This window comes from Loxodonta africana, chromosome 5 (genome assembly GCF_030014295.1).
Source record: "Loxodonta africana isolate mLoxAfr1 chromosome 5, mLoxAfr1.hap2, whole genome shotgun sequence".
Classification (NCBI taxonomy): Eukaryota; Metazoa; Chordata; class Mammalia; order Proboscidea; family Elephantidae; genus Loxodonta; species Loxodonta africana.
The window spans coordinates 91,153,976-91,177,568 of NC_087346.1; positions in this window are offsets into that span (position 1 = coordinate 91,153,976).

Sequence of the window (23,593 nt, forward strand, 5' to 3'; positions counted from 1 at the left end):
GTTGATAGTTGTCCATTTTTGTGTAAAGAACATAATTTATTTGTCCTATGTGAAAAAATATGGTTTATATTATATATAATTGAATAAAAAATATATTGTTGGGTCCTCAATCAATGGACACACAAACCCATATACAAAATGTTCATTATAATTAAAATACTATTTATAAATATGTGCATGTATGTGCATATAAAATACGGCTTATACATAAAAAAAGTCTTTTTAATGTTTTTTCAGTCAAGCTATGTATTTTTATGGATACAGATCTACTGTTCATTTTGTGAGAAATATTCCTAAGTCCTAATGATTTCTGTGGTGATTATAAACAGTGTCTTTTACCCTACATTTTCTAATTCAGGGTTTCTCAACCTCAGCACTATTGACATTTTGGATCAGATAATTTTTTGTTATAGGAGTGTTGTGGATTGAATTGTGTTACCCAAAAACATGTATTGTAAATCCTAACCCCTATGTCTGTGGATGTCATCGCATTTGGAAATAGAGTTTTCTACGCTGTGAATGAGGTCATAACAGTGTAGGGTGTGTCTTAAGCTAAGAACTTTTGAGATATAAAAGAACAGAATAGGCACAGGAGCAAGGACGCAGAGATGGGGGGAAGAGATGCCATGACACAAGAAGATTTTCCCAGGAACTGAGGAGCTGAAGCTGAAAATAGACAAGGACCTTCAGCCAGAGTTGACAGAGAGCTCTAGAGCAGTGCCCTGAATTTGAACTTCTAGTCTCGAAGACTGAGAAAATAAATTTCTGTTCATTAAAGCCACCCACTTTTGGTATTTCTGTTATAGCAGCACTAAGGAACTAAGACGGGAACTGCACTATGTCTTGTAGGATGCGTAGGAGCACATCTAGCCTCTACCCACTAAATACCAGTATCACATCCCTCCTGCATTCTGATAATTAATAATGTTTCCAGATACTGCCAAATGAAGGGGGAGCAAATTACCATTGGTTGGAAACTACTGGTATAATTCTTTTGTTGTTGTTGGTATACATAAATGAATTTCATATATTGCTAAATCTAGTGTTATTTAAAAAAAATCACCTTGTGGTTATTAGAGTTCCTGTATATGCCCTCAAACCAAAACCAAACACATTGCCAATGAGTCAATTTTGACTCATAGGGACCCTATAGGACAGAGTAGGGTTTTTAAGGAGCAGAGTGCCTGATAGATTCAAACTTACCAAACTTTTGGTTAGCTGCCGAACTCTTAACCACTAAGCCACCAGGGTTTCCATAGATGCCCTAGGGACCCAATATAGGTCATTTAATTAATGACATCCCAATTATGTTTTAGGGTATTATTGGGTGATTTAATTTGGTTCTCAAAGAATAGGCCTTATCTTTGTCTTCTTCTCCCCCTGCTTCCTTAAAGTCTTATCCCCAAGCACTGAGAGGATCAACAATATTATTTTCATCATGGGATTAAGGCGTTTGAAATCTCTCACTAGCCAGTGGCATTAAGATGTTTATTTTGTACTAAGATGGTGTATGTCTCCTTGATTTTTTTTTTTTTAATACTACAGCTTAGAATTTAGAATAAAGATGGAGAATCACAGAATAAACGCATTAAGCCACTTTCACCAAAAGGTTCCTGGCTTCATTTTCAGTTTCTGTTCATGTTATTTTAGTTTACTTTAACTTTGCATGTATATTATGATATGGCTATTCAAAATTTTGCCCATTTGTTATAATGACTCAAAATTTCAATGACAATGATCATTATAATGCAAATATTTGCAACTAATGGGATTATTTCTGCCTAGAATTCTCAAGGTAAAATACAAATATTATGATACGCTATTTTTTTTTTTTATCTAAGGTATACAAACTGCAAGGTGATTTTTTTATTTGAATTGATACCACTTTTTAAATGTAAATATGGCATTATTTGGAGACTTGTCAGAATGAGAGGTTCCTTGCTAGGCCAAGTAATACAATTTATAAACCTATTTCAGAATCAAAGGCAAACCAAGCTTATGTTAGAAGTATGTTCTGCCAATATTACTGTTTTGCTTATACTCTAAACTATATGGAATTGGGGCTTAATATTTTCTTCTAATATTTATTTTATATCTATCTTTGGTATATCATGATGCTTATGTAGTACTCTTACAAAGGCATCTAGAGCTTGTTTTGTTTTCTATTTGGATGTCTAATTTTTTTTTCTTTTATCAATATTTGTTGAAAAGATTGTCCTTCCCCCCACTGAATTGCAATGGTTTCTTTGTAAAAATCAGTTTACTATATTTGTGTTGGTATAATGTTGGATTTGTTAATCTATTCCAAAGTCTATATGTCTATTTTTTCCCAAACCCAAGCTGTAGTGTTAATGCAGCTTTATAACAAGGCTTGAAATTGCGTACTGTGAGTCCTCCAAAGTATTAAGTCTTCAAATCTATGATCTTGGAATATCTCAGTTTGTTAAAGCTCCTTTGATTTCTTTCATGTAAATTTTGTAGCTTTCCACGTTAATCCTGTTAATATTTTTCTAGATTTATAATACTGTTAATTTTTTTTTTTTTTTTTTTTTTTTTAGAGGCAAGGGTTAAAATGGCTTTTCTGAACCAGGAGCCAAAAAAAAAAAATTAGTCATAAGGCCATTTAAAAAAGCAACAGTTTTCCGCAGAATGGAAACTTTGGCAAATTATCTTTATTAGCATGAGTCAGCATGAATAAGCAATCCTTATTAACATCTGTTAGCATGATTTAGCAATACTTACCAGCATGAGTTAGTAACGTTCATCCTATCTAGATAAACTAGTTGACCAATTTTCCCAAACCAAAAGAAAAAGTAAATGTGATTAACAAATCAAAGCAAAGGGCAAGATAGCTACTCATCTAAGCTTTGAAAGGGCATTGTTATTGTATGAACTGAAGCCCCCTCACCATTGTCAGTTTGGGGTGCTTCCTCTTCATGAACAGTTTCTCCCTCAATAAACCCTCTTAAGTCTAATTAATCAAACTTTTTCTTGTGAAAATACTTGTGTTTCTTTTATCTTTTGGAAGCTATGGTAAATGACACTTTTTAAATTAAATACACTTGTTCATAGATGCTACACAGGAGTGCAAGACTTCTTACATTAATTTGGAAAATTGCAATCTTGCTATGTGACTTATTATTTCCAATGTTGGTTTATGTTATTGTTAATTCTTTGGATTTTCTATATAAACAATGTGTCATCTGTGAAAAAAAGTAGAGTTTTATTTCTTCTTCCAAATTACATACATTCTATTTCTTTTCTTATCTAGGACATCCATTACAATTTGTGTAGGAGTAATGCCAGAGTTAGAAAACCAAAAGGACAAACATGCTTGGCATTTCTCAAGCTGAAAGAACTGAAGAAAAAAATTCAAGCCTTGAGTTACAGTATTGAAGGATTCCATGGGAAAAACATTAAACGACACAGGAAGTGTCCAAAAAAGATGGAAGGAATACACAGAGTCACTGCACCAAAAAGAATTGGTCTATGTCCAACCATTTCAGGAGGTAGCATATAATCAAGAACCCATGGAAATGAAAAAAGTAGTCCAAGGCTCACTGAAGGTATTGGCGAAAAACAAATCTCCAGGAACAGACGGAATGCCAATTGAGATGTTTCAACAAATAGACGCAGTGCTAGAGGTGCTCACACATCTATGCCAAGAAATTTGGAAAACAGCTACCTGCCAATGGACTGGAAGATATCCATATTTGTGCCCATTCCATAGAAAAGTGATCCAACAGAATTCAGAAATTACCAAACAATATTATTAATATCACACACACGTAAAATTTTGCTGAAGATCATTCAAAAGCAATTACAGCAGTAGATGAACAGGGAACTGCCAGAAATTCAAGTTGAATTCAGAAGAGAATGTGGAATGAGGGATATCACTGCTGATGTCAGATAGATCCTGGCTGAAAGCAAAGAATACCAGAAAAATGTTTGGCTGTGTTTTATTGACTATGCAAAGGCATTTGACTGCTTGAATCATAAATTATGGATAACATTACAAAGAATGGAAATTCCAGGACATTTAATTGAGCTCATAGGGAACTTATACATAGAACAAGAGGCAGTCATTGGAACAGAACAAGGGGATACTTCATAGCTCAAAGTCAAGAAAAAGTGAGTGTCATAGATTAAAGTATGTCCTCCCAAAATATCTGTCACTTTGGCTATGCCATGATTCCCAGTATTGTGTGACTGTCTACCATTTTGCCATCTGATGTGATTTCCCTATGTGTTGTAAATCCTATCACTATGGAGTTGATTAGATGGATTAGTGGCGGTTATATTGATGAGATTTACAAGATTAAATAGTCTTAAGCCAATATCTTTTGGGATATAAAAGAAAGGAGCAAGCAGAGAGAATGGGGAACTTCATACCACCAAGAAAGCAACTCCAGAAGCAGAGTGTGTCCTTTGGACCTGAGGTTCCTGCACTGGGAAGTCCCTTAGAACAAAGGGAAGATTGATGACAAGGACCTTCTTCCAGAACCTACAGAGAGAGAGAGCCTTCCCCTGAAGCTTACACCCTGAATTTGAAATTGTAGCCTGCTAGACTATGAGAGAATACATTTCCCTTGGTTAAAGCCACTCACTTGTGGTTTTTCTGTTACAGCAGCACTAGATAACTAAGACAGGGTTGTATCCTTTCACCATACTTTTCGATCTTTGTAGTTGGCAAATAATCCTTGAAGTTGGACTATATGAAGAAAAACACAGCATCAGGATTAGAGGAAGACTCATTTACAACTTGTGATATTCAGATGACATAATTTTCCTTGCTGAAAGTGAAGAGGACTTGAAGCACTTACTAATGAAGATCTAAGTCCACAGCCTTCGGTGTGGATTACATCTCAACATAAAGAAAACAAAAACCCTCACAACTAGACCAACAAGCAACATCATGATAAACAGAGAAAATATTGAAATTGTCAAGGATTTCATTTTATTTGGATACACAATCAATGCCCATGGAAGCAGCAGACAAGAGATCAATGTATTGCAGTGTACAAATCTGCTCCGAAGAACCTCTTAAAAGCCTTAAAAAGCAAAAAATGCCACTTAGAGAACTAAAGTGTGCCTGACCCAAGCCATGGTGTTCTCAACCGCCTCATATGTATATGAAAGCTGAACAATTGAATAAGGAAGAAGAAAGAAGAATTGATGCCTTTGAATTATGGTGTTGGCAGAGAATATTAAATATACCATAGACTGCCAGAAGAATGAACAAATCTGTTTTGGAAGATGTACAGCCAGATTGCTCATTAGAAGAAGGATGGTTGGACTTCGTCTCACATACTTTGGATGTGTTATCAGGAGGAACCTGTCTCTGGAGAAGGACATCATGATAGGCAAAGTAGAGTGTCAGTGAAAAAGAGGAGGATCATCTATGGGATTAGCTGGCACAGTGACAGCAACTATGGGCTCAAGCATAACAACGTTTGTGAGGATGGTGCAGGATTGGGCAGTGTTTTGTTCTGTTGTACATAGGGTCACTATGAGTTGGACCCAACTGTATGGCACCTAACAACAACAACAATGTCAGAGGGCATTCTTACCTTGTTCATGATCTTAGAGGAAGCTATCCCGTTTCTCACCTTTAAGTATGATATTAGAAGTTTTTTTACACGTTCTTCAGCAAGCTGAAGAAGTTTCCCTCTATTTTTAGTTTGCTGAAAGTTTTTATCATGAATGGGTGTTGGATTTTGTCAGATACTTTTTTGTTTTAATTGGTATGTTTATATAGATATATTTTCTTTAGTCTCTTAATGTGTTTGATTGCATTGATTGATTTTAAATTTTGAACCAGCCTTACTTACTTGGACTAAATTCCACTCCGTTGTTGTGTATAATTGTTTTTATGCATTGTTCTATCTAATTTAATTTATTGCTGATTTGTTCATCTATGTTCCATCAAAATTTTCTCTTCTCTAATTTTCAGCAGTTTAAATAAGAATATATATATACCTTGGAGTCTACTGAAATTCCTGAACTTGCAGTTTGGTGTCTGTCATTAATTTTGGAAAATTCTCTGCCATTATAGTTTCAAAAAAGAAATTTCCTTTTTTTTTTTTTTTGCTTTAACTTCTCTTTTCCTTCTATGTTTGCTGTCACTACTATATATTTGTTACCCTTTTAGAAATTGTACATAGCACTTGAATGTCCTTTGTGAATTTTTTTTCTATTTGAAATTCAGATTAATAAATTTCTATTAACCTTCATCAACCTCACTCATCCTAATCACAGTTGTGTCCAGTTTACTAATAAGTCCATCTGAGTCGTTCTTCATTTTGTTGCCAGAGACTATATGCCTTTAATTAAAGTTCTTCCCTCTCACTGGTCAAGAATGAACAAGTAAGGCATGGAGAATTTTCAACACGAGCAAAGCTTTATTGAAGAGGCTTGCAAGCAGAGATGAGGAGGGCCTATAAGGAGGAGGGCCTAGTCTCCCAGAACAAAGAATGCACGTGTTTTTAAAGGTTTTGGGGGGGGTCGGGGGGGAATTTATGTTTATTTGTAGGTATAGGTGGGGTTTTCCAGCAAGTAGCCCGTCTGGGTGGGGAAATATTACCTACAGTGCCTGCACAGCAGCTTTCTAAGATGGCTTCAAGATGGTTCCAGTCCCAGGGGCTTCTGGGATTCATAGCAGGGCTTATTATGGGATGTTGTGCCTGCGCAGTCTCTCCACTCCCATAATTCAATTCCTGTGGCACATACTTGCATCAGGCAGAAGTCATCTGTAGGTCACCTTATGGATGTCTGCATGTGCTCCAGGGACCAGATCAGGTCAGTCCTTCTGAAAAACATCTTACAAGGGAGTACACTGTTTGTTCTATCCTTATCACACATTCCAGGATGGGGGTTTTGCATTAGCCAAACACATAGTATTGTAGGTGAGTTGCAGGTGTTGCAGGGCTCCTTGCCTAGGGGTTCAGTCCCTGTTTTTTCCCTATCTCAATTTCTTTTTCAGTATTATTGATTTGTAGCATTAGATTTCCATCACTCTGTATAGATTAACATCTTCTCTTGAATGTTGTATATTTTTTCATTAGTATCATTAACATATTAGTCATAGATTTTTTTAATTATTTATCTGAGAGTTACAACATCTGTGTCATGTCTGACTGTGGCTCTTATTTTTACTTTTTCCTCCCGTGAATTTTCTTGCTGTCTTGGTTATCTAGCGCTGCTATAACAGAAATATCACAAATGGGTGGTTTTAACAAATACAAATTTATTTTCTCACAGTTTAGGAAGCTAGAAGTCTGAATTCAGGGTACCAGCTCTAGAGGAAAGCCTCCTCTCTGTGTCAGCTCTGGAGGAATGTTGTTGTCTCTTTGACTTTCTGCTCCTGGACGATCTCCATGTGGCTTGTCATCTCTCTTCCCCCATCTCTTCTCTCACTTACCTGTTTACTCTGTTTTATATCTCAAAAGATATTGATTTAAGACACACCCTACACTAATCCTTTCTCATTAACATAACAAAGACAACACATTGCCATATGGGATTATAACCACAGGCATAAATGTTAGGATTTACAACTTGTATTTTGGGGGGAACAAAATTCAAACATAACAGTTGTCTTTTAGCATTTCTTTTATTTTCCTGTTTTTTGAAAGCAGAATATTATGTATGAGGCAATAGACACTGAGATAAATACTTTTCGTTACAAGTTTTTTTGTTAATATGCCTACGAGTTGGTCTGTGTTTAATGCTTACTGATTTCTAGTTGCCACAGACTTCAAATTCCTCTCATGTTCTTGTTTTTGTCTTTGCTCTTGATTTTGGTCTCCCCGAAATACTCCTCCTCAGCTAGAGTCTGTGTCTTCCAGTACTTCCAGCTATATTCTACCATTATTATACTGAATCCCTGTTGGTGTGGTGGTAAGGTTTAGAGAAAAGGAAGTGTTCTATACTCTTATGTTTAAATCTTAGTCTTCTAGTGGGCCTGTTTTCCTATGCAGTGATTTTCATACCTGGTGGTGCTGTTGTTAAGCACTTGACTACTAACAAAAAGGTCAGTGGTTCTAACCTACCAGCCACTCCATGGGAGAAAGATGTGACCCTCTGCTTTTGTAAAGATTCATAGCCTCAGAATCCATATATGCGGTTCTACTCTATCCTACAGGGTTGCTATTAGCCTTTTTTTGTTTGTTTTTGGTTTATAGTATAGATGTCCCTCCCCCCACCCCCACTGCCTGCTTCTGATAGACAGAATGACTAGAAGGGGATGTTGTTGTTTTGACGCTGGTTGCCATTAAGTCTATTCCAACTCATGCCAACTCCATGTATGCAGAGTAGAACCACTTCAGACAGTTATCAAGGATGTGACCTTTCACAAGCTGATTGCTAGGCCTGTCTTTCCAGGTGCCACTAGGCAAGTTTGAACTTCCAAGCTTTCGCTTAGTAGTCAAGGGCTGAACCTTTGTTCTACCCAAGGACTGGGAAGGAATGCCCTTTCTCGAGCTAGAATATATTTCTGGTAAAGTGTTTTGTTTTGTTTTGTTTTTTTACCCCTGTGAATATAGGATTTTATGTAGATTGTTCTGGTCATGTTTCACAATGATTTCTCTCCCACTCGTCTTATGAGGTGATCTTTCTTGGAGCTTTATCATGAGAACCTTTTGGGATTCCTAGAGGTAAAGCCCATGTCTTAGGGTCTACATAAGACAGAGATCTCCAGGAATTTCTTATTCTCATGATAGTTCACACTCAGCTTCCAGAAATTCATAAAAATTACCATTTAATGTTCCTACAAGTTTTGGAACAGAACAAGGGGATACTTCATGGGTTAAAATCAGGAAAGGTGTGCATCTGGGTTGTATCCTTTCACTGTATGTATTCAATCTGTATGCTGAGCAAACAATCGAAGAAGACTATATGAAGAGGAAGACTCATTAAGAGTCTCTGTTATGCAGATGACACAACCTTGCTTTCTGAAAGTGAAGAGGACTCGAAGCACTCACTGATGAAGATCAAAGACCACAGCCTTCAGTATGGATTACACCTCAACATAAAGAAAACAAAAATCCTCACAACTGAACCAATAAGTAGTATCTGATGAACAGAGAAAACACTGAAGTTGTCAAGGATTTCATTTTACTTGGGTTCACAATCAACACCCATGGAAGCAGCAGTCAAGAAAGGAAAAGACGCATTGCATTGGCTGCAAAAGACCTCTTTAAAGTGTTGAAAATTAAAGATGTCACCTTGAATACTAAGGTGAGCCTGACCCAAGCCATAGTCTTTTCAATTACCTCATATGCATGCGAAAGCTGGACAAAAAATAAGGAAGACCAAAGAAGAACTGACACCTTTGAATTACGGTGTTGGTAAAGAGTATTGAATGTACCATGGACTGCCAAAAGAAGGAATAAATCTGTCTTGGAAGAAGTACAACCAGAATGCTCCTTAGAAGCAAGGATGGCGAGACTATGTCTCACATACTTTGGACATGTCCTCAGGAGGGACCAGTCCCTGAGAAAGACATTATGCTTGGTAAAGTAGAAGGTAAGCAAAAAAGAGGAAGACCCTCAATGAGATGGATTGACACAGTGGCTGTGGGCCAAACATAACAATGACTGTGACGATGGCACAGAACTGGGCAGTGTTTCCCTCTCTTGTGCATAGGTTTGCTATGAGTAGGAACAGACTCAACGGCACCTTAACAACAACAACAGCATGTTGTGGGGCCTGGCAACAGCTGCAGCAAATAAGAAGATATTGGCTGTGACCCTCTGGATTCAACTCTCTCTCCGGATTTCAAACTGGTGGCTTGTCCTGCAACCTTGGTTCTCTGATAGATTTAAGAAAAGTAGTTGAGTTTTAGTTGGTTCATCTTTTTCTTTTTGTAAGGGTGGAAGTGATAGGTTTTAAGGCCTTTATATGTTGGAGTTGATACTGAAATTTTTCAACAAGATACAGATTTTGGAGTCAGATAATGGATTTAAGTCTAAAATATTTGTCTTTTGACTAAAGAATCCTTACTGTTTCTCTCTCTCTCTCTCTCTTCTGCCCACCCCAAGTCTCACTTTCTTTATCTGATAAAGTAGAGATCAAAATAGACACTCTCCTCTCTGCTTTATGGGATCACATTTTTCAAGTGCCAAATATAAGGCATTTGTCAGTAGATAAGTGTAGTACATTCCCATAATGACTGTTAAAAAATTATAAGTAGCTTGTATTTATTAAGCAACTCTTAGAATTAGACAATGTATTAGCTAACTTACAAACATTATCTTATTTAATTCTCACAACATCTTTATACATTAATACATATGTTCACAATATATGTCACAGAAGTTCAAAATCCACATATATCTCTAAACACTAAAATTAATATATGTCATTCTAAATTCCTGGCATGCTATCCATCTTTGGACCAGTACAGATAAATGCCTACAGTTTTTGTCCAAATAAATAAGCAAGAAAATGTTTCAGGAAAATAAGATATTGCTCCCTATTTCAGTGTTTTCAAACTAGTGACCAGAAGACTGCATTTGCACTGAAGATGCTGTTCATCTTTCCTTCCTTCTTTCTTTCTTTGTCAGCGTTTTAACTTGTGACTAACCTTAGAAAATTGAAAGAACTCACAATAATATTCGAATTGATGTCTAAATTCTTGCTGTTTCTTGGATAGTTAGAAGACTTGGTAAATTTCGGCCTACATTCCCTCCTGGAAACAATCAGTTGAAAATCATGTGTTACTGCTTCCTTTAGAAAAAGTGTATGTTCTCCAGTTCAGCAACATCCTTACCATCTCCTTTTTTAAATCCCAAATTTGTTTCAACATGTGAGTTTACTTTCCTATTCCAGGTAAATATGTAAGTTTTTGTACTAATATTTCATCTCTTTGATTTGAAGTTTTAATCTAAACACGCATGCCTCTTTGGGTTGTCAATCAATGTAGAAATGAAAACCATATCCTGTTGTCTGAAATATAGCCAATAGCTGATTTTTTTTGCCCTGTTTGTGCTTAAGAGCAATTGGAGCATCAATCATATAACATACTTAACCTGACAAATGAACAGTTGGTCATTTTGACTGGCAGCCTTCCAAATCTTCAGGAAGTGGCAGAAATAATGAAACAAACAAAAACTTAAGGAATCATTCTGTTAAGGACTATACATCTGCTGATACCTCATCTTCAGGGCCCCTGTTCCTTGGTTCTGCTCCTCTGGATGAAGAGACAAAGAAAAGTGTGGATGAGAGCCTTATGGTCAGCTCAGGCCACATAAACTGCTGTTCCCTCTTAGCTGATGTTTTTGCATTCCTTGAACTTTATGAGATTTCTTTTAGTTAAATGCAATACATCCCTTACTATTTAAATGACAATTGTTAGGACTGTTTTTTGTATATACCCCCAAAAGCATAAAAACAAAAAAGGAAAGAGGGTGCTAATCTCTTATTTGCCTATCAGGAACTAAAGAAAAAAGCCAAGGCTGGACTGTCTTCTAATGGTCAAGCTGTATTCAGAAATGGATAAGAATGCTATGAATACACCTTCATTTTATAAGTGTGTAATCTGAGTTAAGAGAGGCTAAGTGACTTTTTAATGTAAGTTTTGGGTGAGTCATGAACTCATGGCCTAGCTCTATCATTTACCAGTTGTGAGCACTTGGCAAAATTACCTAAATTCTCCCAAATTCAGTTACTTCACTATAAAATAAGGATAATTATACTCAGTCCATAGGGTTGTCCTTATGTTTAAATGAAATAACACCTGTGAGTACTCAACCTATAAACCAAAGAAAAACCATTGCTTTTGAGTTGACTGCAACTCATAGCAATGCTATAGGACAGAGTAGAACTTCCCCATATGGTTTCCAAGTAGCAGCTGATGGATTCAAACTGCCAACCTTTTGGTTAGCAGCTGAACACTTAACCACTGTGCCATCAGGGCACTAGTGATAGTATCTGGTATATTAAAAACTTAGTTTTTTATATTAAAAAGAGAAAATAGAAAGCCAAAAGGTATTTTGTTAAATGCATTTCATTTCTCTTAATTACATGTTTTTTAATTAATTTATTAAGGTTTTATAATTTTATTATTATGGCCTCTTTTTTTTAAATAAAATAATTAGAGGTCTATCTTAGTTTAGTAGTGTTGCTGTATCTATGGAAGTATGAAGTCATGAAACCTTAAGGAAAGAATTTTTAAAAAATAGGGAATGGTGAAAAAGTTAATTCTGCTAAAAAGACAAGAAATTTGTGGACTGAAAAGTATCTTTTGCATTTAGTAACAAGACTTTATTGAGAGGAGTGATGGAGACATATATAGATCAATTCAAGTGAGTTGAGGAGAAAGTTTACTGATGAGAGTAAAGAAATTAAACTAATGATTTCAGAAAATTATTTCAAAGGGATTATTGTGCAAGAGATAAGGGATATCCTGTTTAAGGGTTTAGAAAGGAGGGATGAGTGTGCTTGTGTGTGTGTGATCACTTAATAACAGAGGTTTTAGGGTTTATAAAAGTGATGGGAAAGATTGAATTAGCAAAGGGCAAATATACAAGAGAGAAAGAAAGAGAGAGAGAGGAAGAAAGGAGGCAATGATAGTATAAGCTTTTTGAGAAGGCAGGATAAAATAGAACCCATACCACATGTCATAGGGCTGGAATGTGAGGGGTTATGAGTTACTCTATTACAGCAGAAGGGAGCTTGGATAGAGATAATGCAAATATAGGTAGATAAAGAGGACTGTTGGATTAAAGTAGAGAAGTTAACAAAAAAACACAAAAAAATTACTGGATAAGTACTTGAAATAAGCTGTAGGGATAGGTTTCTGTGCTTATTGGGTAAAATTCTTCTTTTAGTGATTAAGATCTGCCATATTACAAAAACTTCAATTTGTGATTTTTGGAGTGATGGGTAAATTTAGCCTGATTCGGTTGTTTAGATTGACGTAGGAAAGATAGCCAAGAAATTGAGAAGCTCATATATTGGATGGACTGTCCCAATAGATGATAAAACCACCCATTGTATTAGAGAGATATAAAGGGAGCTGGGTTGAAGAATATAAATAATAAGGAAGAAAAGGGGATGGCAGAGGCAAATGGAGAAGCTGTAAAGAAACGTGGTTTGCAAATTGATGGATTAGCAACAGACAGGGAAATAAGGAAACCTGTAGAATACTATATGAGGCAAATACTTAGCTTTTGAGAGGCTGCTGGGGAAATGTCATTCTTAGATTAGACTCTAGATAAGTTTATGACAAAGGAAGGGACAAATCGTTCATTGTATACAGTGAGAATAAAGGGGATTTTGCTGGTTATGGAGTATCAGTACAAAAAAGCATGGAAACATCTGAAGACGAGGGAGTAAAAAGCACTTATGTTAGCAGGAAAGGAATACAGAACATCGTGGAGAAGGCTAGATGCACTAGGCTAGCTGGCACCAATATGGCATAAAGGTAATAATTTGTGTGTGTAATTTTATATTGCTGTTGTCCGGTGTCTGGATGAAACACAACGCATTTTGTCTGAGGTAAAGGGGTAGTATTAAGCCTAATGACCAGAGAAGCACTCTTCCTTGTCAGGAGTGATAGTAGGTCTAACAATTGTCAACTCCATAATGAAGCACCAACTCAAGGAAAAATAAACAAAAAACAAACAAACAGAAAATAGAAGAAAAGACAATAGAGATAAAGAGAAAGGTGAGAAATATCAGATTATAGGGGAGCTGCAGATGTAGAATTAGAGGAAAGAGAGAGATTAGAATGCTCATGAAGTAAGAAATAAGGTCAAAGAATTATGGAAATTTCTTCAGATCTCATTGTAATACAGTATGTCCAAATTAAAACAAATGAATTTTCTTTATTTAACTATTAATCTTTAAAATGTTGAAGAAAATCAGTTCAAAGAAGTACAAAGGAGATTTTCACATCACTATTTCTAATAATAATCCTAAAAGACAACTTAAGAACTCAATGTTATTTAAAGATAACATAGAAATTTATTAAAAAAACAAAATTACTCAATTTTTGTTTAAATAGTAATGAACAATATTGACTTTATCTATTGACACAGGAAAAAAAGATTACCAAAACGTTAAAAATTATATTTCAGTTAGTTCAAATAATGGTGATTTTTTTCTGATGTCTTATTTATGTATTTGTGTATTATCTCAATTTTTTTCTATACTATATATTGTAGGTATATATGTATATGTGTGTGCATATATATTTATATATATGTGCATATATATGTATATGGGTGTATATATGTGTGTGTGTGTGCATATATATGTATATATATATGGAGAGAAAGAACTAGAGAAAGAGAAAAGCAGACATTTTATACATTACTATACAAATTTCTAAAATCTCCATTCCAACAAGATGATATGTATATGTAATGCCAATCACAAAAGAAAACAAGACAATTTAAAGAAACATAAACGGGTGGATATGGTTATCAGCAGCCTTTCTGAACAGTGGTGCTCACTTGAGTGACGTAGCAAGACATGCTGTATTAATTTTTGTGCCCTTCCAGTATGAAGGACAGTCACAGCCGAACCTGTTCATTAGTGCTCATGAATGCAATTGCCATAGTCTTTCACCTGGGCTTTGGTGCTTCCTAGTTAAGCACGTCACTCAAGGTTTGTCCAGATAACAGATGGAATCTCATAAATACCCTGTTGTTAAAGGGTTGAAAAAAATTAAATAATAAGAGAAAATAAATGACATTGTACTAAAAATGTAAGTTAATTAATATGTAGACTTGGAAATATGTCCACAAATTCTGAGAGTAAAGCAAGTTGCAGAGTCCATATATATATACACACTGTATATGTATGTGTGTGCTTGTGCACAGCATATATACCAAAAAAACAAAAAACCCCAAACCTGTTGACTTAAAGTTGAATTCAGATCCATAGTGACCCTAAAGGACAAAGTAGAATGGCCCCATAGGGTTTGCTGGATTTTAGCGGCTGCTGGATTTGAACTGCCGACCTTTTGATTAACAGCCATAGCTCTTAACCACTGCACCCCCAGGGCTCCACTGCATATATACATATACAATACATTCATGCATATATGTAGATGTGTACCTACAAACTTATAGATAAACACACATGTTTCTATATCCCTGAAAATGGTTTGAAAGTATGCATAAGTCTAATAACAATTTTTGGTCTCTATTTGGCACTGGAAATCAACTTTTTTTTTCTCTTACACTTAATTTGATGTTTAATTGGAATATCCCACTATGGCACCATGATACAGTTGATACAAAATTCCAAAGAATGAAGTCAGAATGTAACTATTTGGAGCGATTATAAGCTGGTAGATCATTTTAATAAGAATTAGTGGAGAGATTCTGTGAGGAATGAACTGGTGAAAACCAAAAGCAACTTCTGGAAAGTTACAGTTATGGGATTCCAGCAGGAGAGGCTCTAAAGAACCCAGGAAAATGCCCATGAAAATGGCCTGCTTAAAACGTCAGTAAGGTCCAAAGGGTGCAATGGCAACTTGGGAATAAAGACCATACCAGTGAATGAAGAACTTTATTTTCCTCCTAATTCTACTCCCACATGATTTTGGGGAGTTCTGATATTAATTCAAAATTATCAGAGGTATTAATTCAAAATTATCAGAGGTGAGTAAAAATGAGAGAAGACAGAAACAAAGCCTCTACACCAAATACAAAGAGGAAACCTGCAACCTGCAGGATCTACATTCAAGAGAAAACTTACCAGGAAATGAAAGTAGAAATGTTGATTAATATAGTAAGACAGATGCTCAAAGGTCTGAATTAACTCTGTTGCATAACATCAAACAATTGTTTGATTTTCTATCACTTAAGAGTCACCAGAGAAGTCAGAAATTCTCTAAGAGGTTTTATCCAAAGTAAGTGAAAAAGCTTGTGCTGCTGAGCAGCTTGAAATGGGAAGTGGAAGACACAAAGTTGCATTTTTATTACTTTAAAAATTTGTTCAATGTACCAGTTATATTAACTTCTATTTTAAAATATTTTATTATCATATGCATTCCTTTTATTTAAAATATACAGAGAAATTAATGGAATATTAGCAAAACATGTATCCTATCTTAGGCAATATAGGAGGTACATGTTGTTGTTAGGTGCCCTCGAGTCAGTTCCCACTCATAGCAACCCTGTATGTACAACAAAATGAAACACTGCTTTGTCCCTTGTCATCCTCAAAATTGTTGCTATGTTTGAGCCCATTGTCGGAGGTACATGGGAGAGTTTAGAGCTCAATGACTACAACTAATTCAAATACAATCACTGTATAATATGGTAAGGTTTGTTAAGTATATTGTACATATGTGTGTGTGTATATGAATAAGCATATACATATCATATAAGAAAATGGAATAATGGAATTGGTGAATCTAGGTTTTGCTTTGAAAAGTGAAAAAAGCATTACTTAAACTGGGTATACAAAGATTAAGGATTCACTGACCCCAACTGGTGAATAAAAGCATTTTAATTTGAGTCATGGTATGTACAAAGGTGTAAGTGGTGAGAAACATCACATTATGCTGTGGAAAGAAGAGCCAAATTAGTGTAGTTGACATATAAAGAGGGCGACAGGGAAGGTAGAGTGTTGAGTTCTAGAATATCATGCTAAATAATGTCGATATTGCATGTGAAAGTTGAACGATAAAAAGGAAGACAGAAAAAGAATTGACACCTTTGAATTGTGGTGTTGGAGAAGAATATTGAATATACCATAGACTGTCAAAAGAATGAACAAATCTGTCTTGGAGGAAGTACAACCAGAATGCTCCTTAGAACCAAAGGTGTGAGACTACATCTCACATACTTTGGACATGTTGTCAGGAGGATTTGTCCCTGGAGAAGGGCAACATGCTCATTAAAACACAGGGTCATTGAAAATGAGGAAGACCCCCAATAGATGGGTAGACACAGTGGCTGCAACAATGGGCTCAAGCATAACAATGGTTATGAGGATGGTGCAGGACCAGGCAGTGTTTCGTTCTGTTGTACCTGGGGTCTCTATGAGTCGGAACTGTCTCAAGGGTACCTGAGAACAGCAACAAAAATATAGATATTATTATATGAGTAAAGTGAAAGACAGGAACCATTTTAACTTGAAATCATAAGGTTGGATTAACATGAGTTAAGGATTCCTCCTAAATGCACTACTTGTACTTTTTTTATTGTTTACCTTATAAAACTTACCATGCTTTATAGTAATTGCTAGGCTTCTATCTCCCAGTGGACTGTGGAATTCTGGTGTCAAGGGCTACCTTTTCTGCAAAAAAAAAAAAAAAAGCAGGCTTTGGAAGATGAAGGAAAAAAACACTAAACTAAGATTTTGACATTGTTTGGAAATACAGCTGAGACTATATGAGAGAGATGAAAATAATTTTTTGTTTAGGTGTAACCATAAAATTGATCATGAAGCTACAGATTAAATAAGATTTACCAGAAAGAATGTGAAAGGTAAGGGAATGGGTCAAGAATAAAAACACAGGGTCTACAAATTTATTAAATAAGTCATAATTAAAAAAAAATTGTTTTAAAGAATCTCATAATTCACGTTATAATATCTTGTTGAAAGAGTCCTTCTATTATTCAATAATTGTCCTATGAGAAAGTTAGGTATACTAGGAATATTTGAAACAAGTTTTGCTGATTTGATCAAAAAAAAAAAACCAATTTGATAGATATGCCTATATAATTTCTGGTATGACTATAAGTAATACAGAGCTACTGGATTAAGATTTTGAAGGTAAAGATGACCTCACTTGTGTAAGGTGTTTGTTTTCCTTTCTTGGTTCAATGTATATACATCATATATTTACAAACCATAAGCCTAAGTGAAAAGCTATTGCATAGTTGCAAACACCTGGCATACCCATATATGGTTTGACTCACTGAAGGATTTAACAGCTGTTTTTCTAATTTGAAATTCACTTCCTGCTCCTATAGCTGAAGTTAAAACACACCAGTTTGTGCGATTATAATAAACGGGATAAAAATGCAGAACAGGGCTTTTTTTTTTGGATGAGTTTCTATATTTATCTTCTCTAATTAAAAAAAAAAAATTTTTTTTTTTTTTTTTTTAAAGAAAAGTGGCACAGTCCACTTAGCTGAGAGACGATTTTTTTTTTTTTTTTGCAGTAATTTACAGTGTTTGCTGGTGGAGAAGAGGCTGTTCACTGAAAGTGAAGGAGTGATAGCTGCCTGGGGTAAATATTGATAGAATAGCTCAGCATGCCCAAAGTAGACCACACTGTTCTCTCGGACACTTCCAAAGATAGTATAGAATCTGGTTTGTCCCAACTAGTAGTTATCAATTTTAACAAAATATTTAACATCACTTGTCATTTTCTATGCACTGTTCTCTATTTCCTCTCTTCAGCTCTTATTCACTCCTTGGTTTCCAAACGTAGCAGTAACATGTTTATCTCCACAGGTAATACAGAGGAAAGGTGTCTATTTTCAAACTAAACTTTTTTTTTTTAATGGACTTGTTAGAATAACCTTATAATTATTCACAATCAATGGAGGCTCTGATGTTTCTCCACATTAAAATAAAAGTCAAATTAATCTCCAGGGTAACTGGATCCTATCCCCTTTTTATATATACTTTAACCTCATCCCAAAATTAATTCATTGTACCTTTATCCACAGCATAAAAAGATAGACTACTGAGCCCTATAAAGTAAAGGTGCTATAAAAAATAAAATAGACAAAGTGAAGCAGCACTTTCACCTTTATCATCAAGCATTTAGATCAACATTTTTAAAAGGCATTTAGCATTATTCCATGGAATCCGCATGGTGTGTTCTTATCAAAGATGTAGAAAATTTTCTTGAATATCTTCAGAATTTTTTTCATATTCAATTTTAAGTCTTAGGTTTACTTGTTTTCACTTTTCTGATCAAACTTCCTAAATCCATAGCAATTTTAGGGGAAAGAAATCAAATATGAAAAGACAATGCCTGATGGTTGTTAGCCTAACACTTGACTAAGACTGAAGGTTATAAATGAATTGGGAATTAAACTTTAGATGTGTGGCTAACGTGGATCCCATGTTTTATTCAGATTTCACTTTAGATAGGAAGAAGAAATAAATATCTGCACACAATAGCTTTTTATTGAGACTTTTATTTATGCTACATACATAAAACCAAGTATAAAAGAATAAAGTAACATGAATGTAAACATAAAAAAACCTCCTTTGATTTTTCTTGGTTTCAACATTGCTTTGTCAACTACTCTAAAGAAATTATAATTTACCACTTTTTTGAAATTATATTCTGAAGCAAAAGCAGGGATAGATAAATTGAGTAAAGATGTTAAAGAGTATTGATATACATGCACCTATTTTTCCCACTTGTTTGCCCACTTCTAGTGCAGACAAGATAATGATTAAGGACAGACGGTAATAGAATTGTTGACATACTACCACTTTTACACATGTTCAGTGAATCTGTGGCAGTGACAGGCCCATGTTAGAGAAAAGGATAGGGATGACTCGAAGCCACCTCTCCCTTTAATCTTTTATCTGCTTTTGTGGGTCTTTTCTAGATGTTATGATTAAATTGGGGGAAAAGATTAAAAACAGACATGACATTTTCTCTTGTGCTATTGATATTAAAATATATATATATATCCAAATGCTTCCTTAGTCAGAATGATCTAAAATTATAGTGCACAATGCCAATTTCTAAGTGACTATACAAAGAACATAGGGTCTGGTTTTCATCACATGCATTATCAGTTACTACATTCTTATATTTTATACTTTCCATAAAACCACCTCCTCGGAAAAGAATGGTTGTCCCCCCAGTGAGATGCACTGACAAACGTTTTAACTATTTAAAAATTATTGGTGTGAAGTATCATTTATAATTAATTCATGTTAATTGACTACCTATTATCTGCCAGGCGCTGTGCTAATTGAGGACATTTAAAACGTAAGACACCATTGCTACCCTGCTACCCTTACCATGCTCGTTATTAATGTTGAAGACAGACAGAAAAATGAAAGCAATAATATCTTAAAATAGATTAATTGTTCCATTCTTCAAGAAAAAAATGGAATATTATTGCACTTCTATGTTAATTTTTTCACTGGCTAATGCTTTTCAGAAGTAGACTGACGGGTCCTTCTTCCTAGTCTGTCTTAGTCTGGAAGTTCAGCTGAAACCTGTCCTCCGTGGGCTACCCTGCTGGTATTTGAATACCGGTGGCATAGCTTCCAGCATCACAGAACACGCAAGCTGACACAGTATAACAAACTGACAGACACATGGGGGAACACTTAATTGTGCTCATGAGGAAACTTTAAACAGATCAAGAGACAGTCGTTCAGTCAGAACAAGGGGATACTGATTGGTTTAAAGTCAGGAAAGACGTGCATCAGGGTTGTATTCTTTTACTATGCCTATTCAATCTGTATGCTGAGCAAATAATTAAAGAAGCTGGACTATATGAAGAAGAGCTATGTATCAGGATTGAAGGAAGACTCATTAACAACCTGCATTATGCAGATGACACAACCTTACTCGCTGAAAATGAAGAGGACCTGAAGCACTTACTAATGAAGATCAAAGACCACAGCCTTCAGTATGGATTGCACTTCAACATAAAGAAAACAAAAATCCTCACAAGTGGACCAATGAGCAACATCATGATAAACGGAGAAAATATTGAGGTTGTCAAGGATTTCATTTTACTTGGATCCACAATCAACACCCATGGAAGCAGCAGTCAAGAAATCAAAAGACGCATTGCATTGGGTAAATCTGCATCAAAGGACCTCTTTAAAGGGTTGAAGAACAAAGATGTCACCTTGAAGACTACGGTGCCCTGACCAAAGCCATGGTATTTTCAATCTCATCATATGCATGTGAAAGCTGGACAATGAATAAGGAAGACCGAAGAAGAATTGAAGCCTTTGAATTGTGGTGTTGGCGAAGAATATTGAATATACCATGGACTGCCAAAAGAATGAACGAATAGGTCTTAGAAGAAGTATAACCAGAATGTTCCCTGGAAGCAAGGATGGCGAGACTGCGTCTTACATACTTTGGACGTGTTGTCAGGAAGGATCAGTCCCTGGAGAAGGACATCATGCTTGGCAGAGTACAGTGTAGGTGGAAAAGAGGAAGACCCTCAGCGAGGTGGATTGACACAGTGGCTGCAACAATGAGCTGAAGCATAACAACGATTGTAAGGATGGCACAGGACCGGGCAGTGTTTTGTTCTGTTGTGCATAGGGTTGCTATGAGTCAGAACCAACTTGATGGCACCTAACAACAACATGTTAGTTTTACTAACTGTTATTGTTTTAGTGAGTGTGGTAGGTAGAATTCTAAGATATGTCCACCAAGATTTCCAGGCTTTGGTGTGTAGACACTTTCTCCCAATTACTCAGTCAAACACTAATTTAGATACTGTCAGTTTATCACACTGAGGGGGCTTGTGTGTTCCTGGGATGCTGGAAGCTATGCCACAGGTATTCAAAGCCCAGCAGGGTACCCATGGCAGATAGGTTTCAGCTGCGCTTACAGACTAAAACAGACTAAGAATAAGGACACTACAGTTTACTTCTGAAAAGATTTAGCCAGTGAAAACTTTATGAATAGCTGTGGAACATTGTTTGATGCAGTGTTGGAAGATGAGCCCCACAGGTTGGAAGGCACTCAAGAAATGTCTGGGGAAGAGCTGCCTTCTCAAAGTAGAGTCAACCTTAATGAAGTGGATGGAGTCAACTTTTCGGGACCTTCATTTCCTAATGTAGCACAGCTTAAAATGAGAAGAAACAGCTGCAAACATTCATTAATAATCAGAACCTGGAGTGTACAAAGTATGAATCTAGGAAAAATGAAAGTCATCAAAAAAGAAAGAGCACAAACATTGATATCTTAGGCATTAGTGAGATGAAATGGACTTTTCTGATGCGATTTTGATTGGACAATGATATGGTCTACTATGCCGGGAATGATAACTTGAAGAAGAATGGTGTTGCATTCATCGTCAAACAGAACATTTCAAGATCTAGTCTGAAGTACAACTCTGTCAGTGATAAGATCATCTCCATAGGCCTACAAGGAAGACCAGTTAATAGGACTATTATTCAAATTTAGGCACCAACCACTAAGGCCAAAGATGAAGAAACTGAAGATTTTTACCAACTTCTGCAGCCTGAAATTGACCAAACATTACAGTCAGGATACATTGATAATTACTGGAGATTGGAATAACAAATTTGGAAACAAAGAAGAAGGATTGGTAGTTTGAAAATATGGCCTTGGTGATAGAAACGATGCTGGAGATTGCATGATAGGATTTTGCAAGACCAAGGACTTCTTCATTGCAAATACCTTTTTTCACCAACATAAAGGGTGATTATGCATGTGGACCTGAACAGGTGGAATACACAGGAATCACATCGACTACATTTGTGGGAAGAGACAATGGAAAAGCTCAGTATCATCAGCCAGAACAAGGCCAGGGGCCAACTGCAGATCAGACAATCAATTGCTCATATGCAAGTTCAAGTTGAAACTGAAGAAAATTAGAACAAGTCCAAGAGAGCCAAAATACGACCTTGAATTTAGAGACCGTCTCAAGGATAGACTTGACGTGTTGAACACTAATGACTGAAGACCAGATGAGATTTGGAAGGACATCATATGTGAAGAACGAAAGAGGTCATTAAAAAGACAGGAAAAAAGCAAAAGACCAAAAGAGATGTTAGAAGAGACTCTAAAACTTCCTCTTGAACATCGAGTAGCTAAAACAAAAGGAAGAAATGATGAATTAAAGAGTTGAAGAGAAGATTTCAAAACAGCGGCTTGAGAAGACAAAGTAAAGTAGTATAAATAACATTGTGCAAAGACCTGGAGATGGAGAACCGAAAGGAAAGAACACGCTCTGCATTTCTCAAGCTGAAAGAACTGAAGAAAAAAAAAAATCATGCCTCAAGTTGCAATATTGAAGAATTCAATGGGGAAAATATTAAATGACTCAGAAAGCATTGGAAGGAATATACAGTCACTATACCAAAAAGAATTGGTGGATGTTCAACCATTTCAGAAGGTACCATGTAAGCAGAAACCAATGGTACTGAAGGATGTAGTCCAAGGCATATTAAAGGCATTGGTGAAAAAACAAAGCTCGAGGAACTAATAGAATACCAGCTGAGATGTTTCAACAAATGGAAGCAGTGTTGGAAGTACTCACTAGTCTATGTCAAGAAATTTGGAAGGCAGCTACTTGGCTGTCATGGATTGAATTATGTCTCCCCAAAAATGTGTGTTTCAGTGGGGCTGCAACATGATTCCTGGTATTGTGTGATTTTTCTATATGTTGTAAATCCTGCGACTATGATGTTCATGAGGGAGGACGGGCAGCAGTTGTGTTAGTGAGGCAGGACTCAACCTAGGAGATTGGAATGTGTCTTGAGGCAATCTCTTGTGATATAAAAGAGAGAAGCAAGCAGAGAGACAGGGGGACCTCATACCACCAAGAAAGCAGCGCAGGGAGCTGAGCTTGTCCTTTGGACCCAGGGTCCCTACGCAGAGAAACTCCTAGTCTGGGGGAAGATTGATGAGAAGGCCGACAGAGAG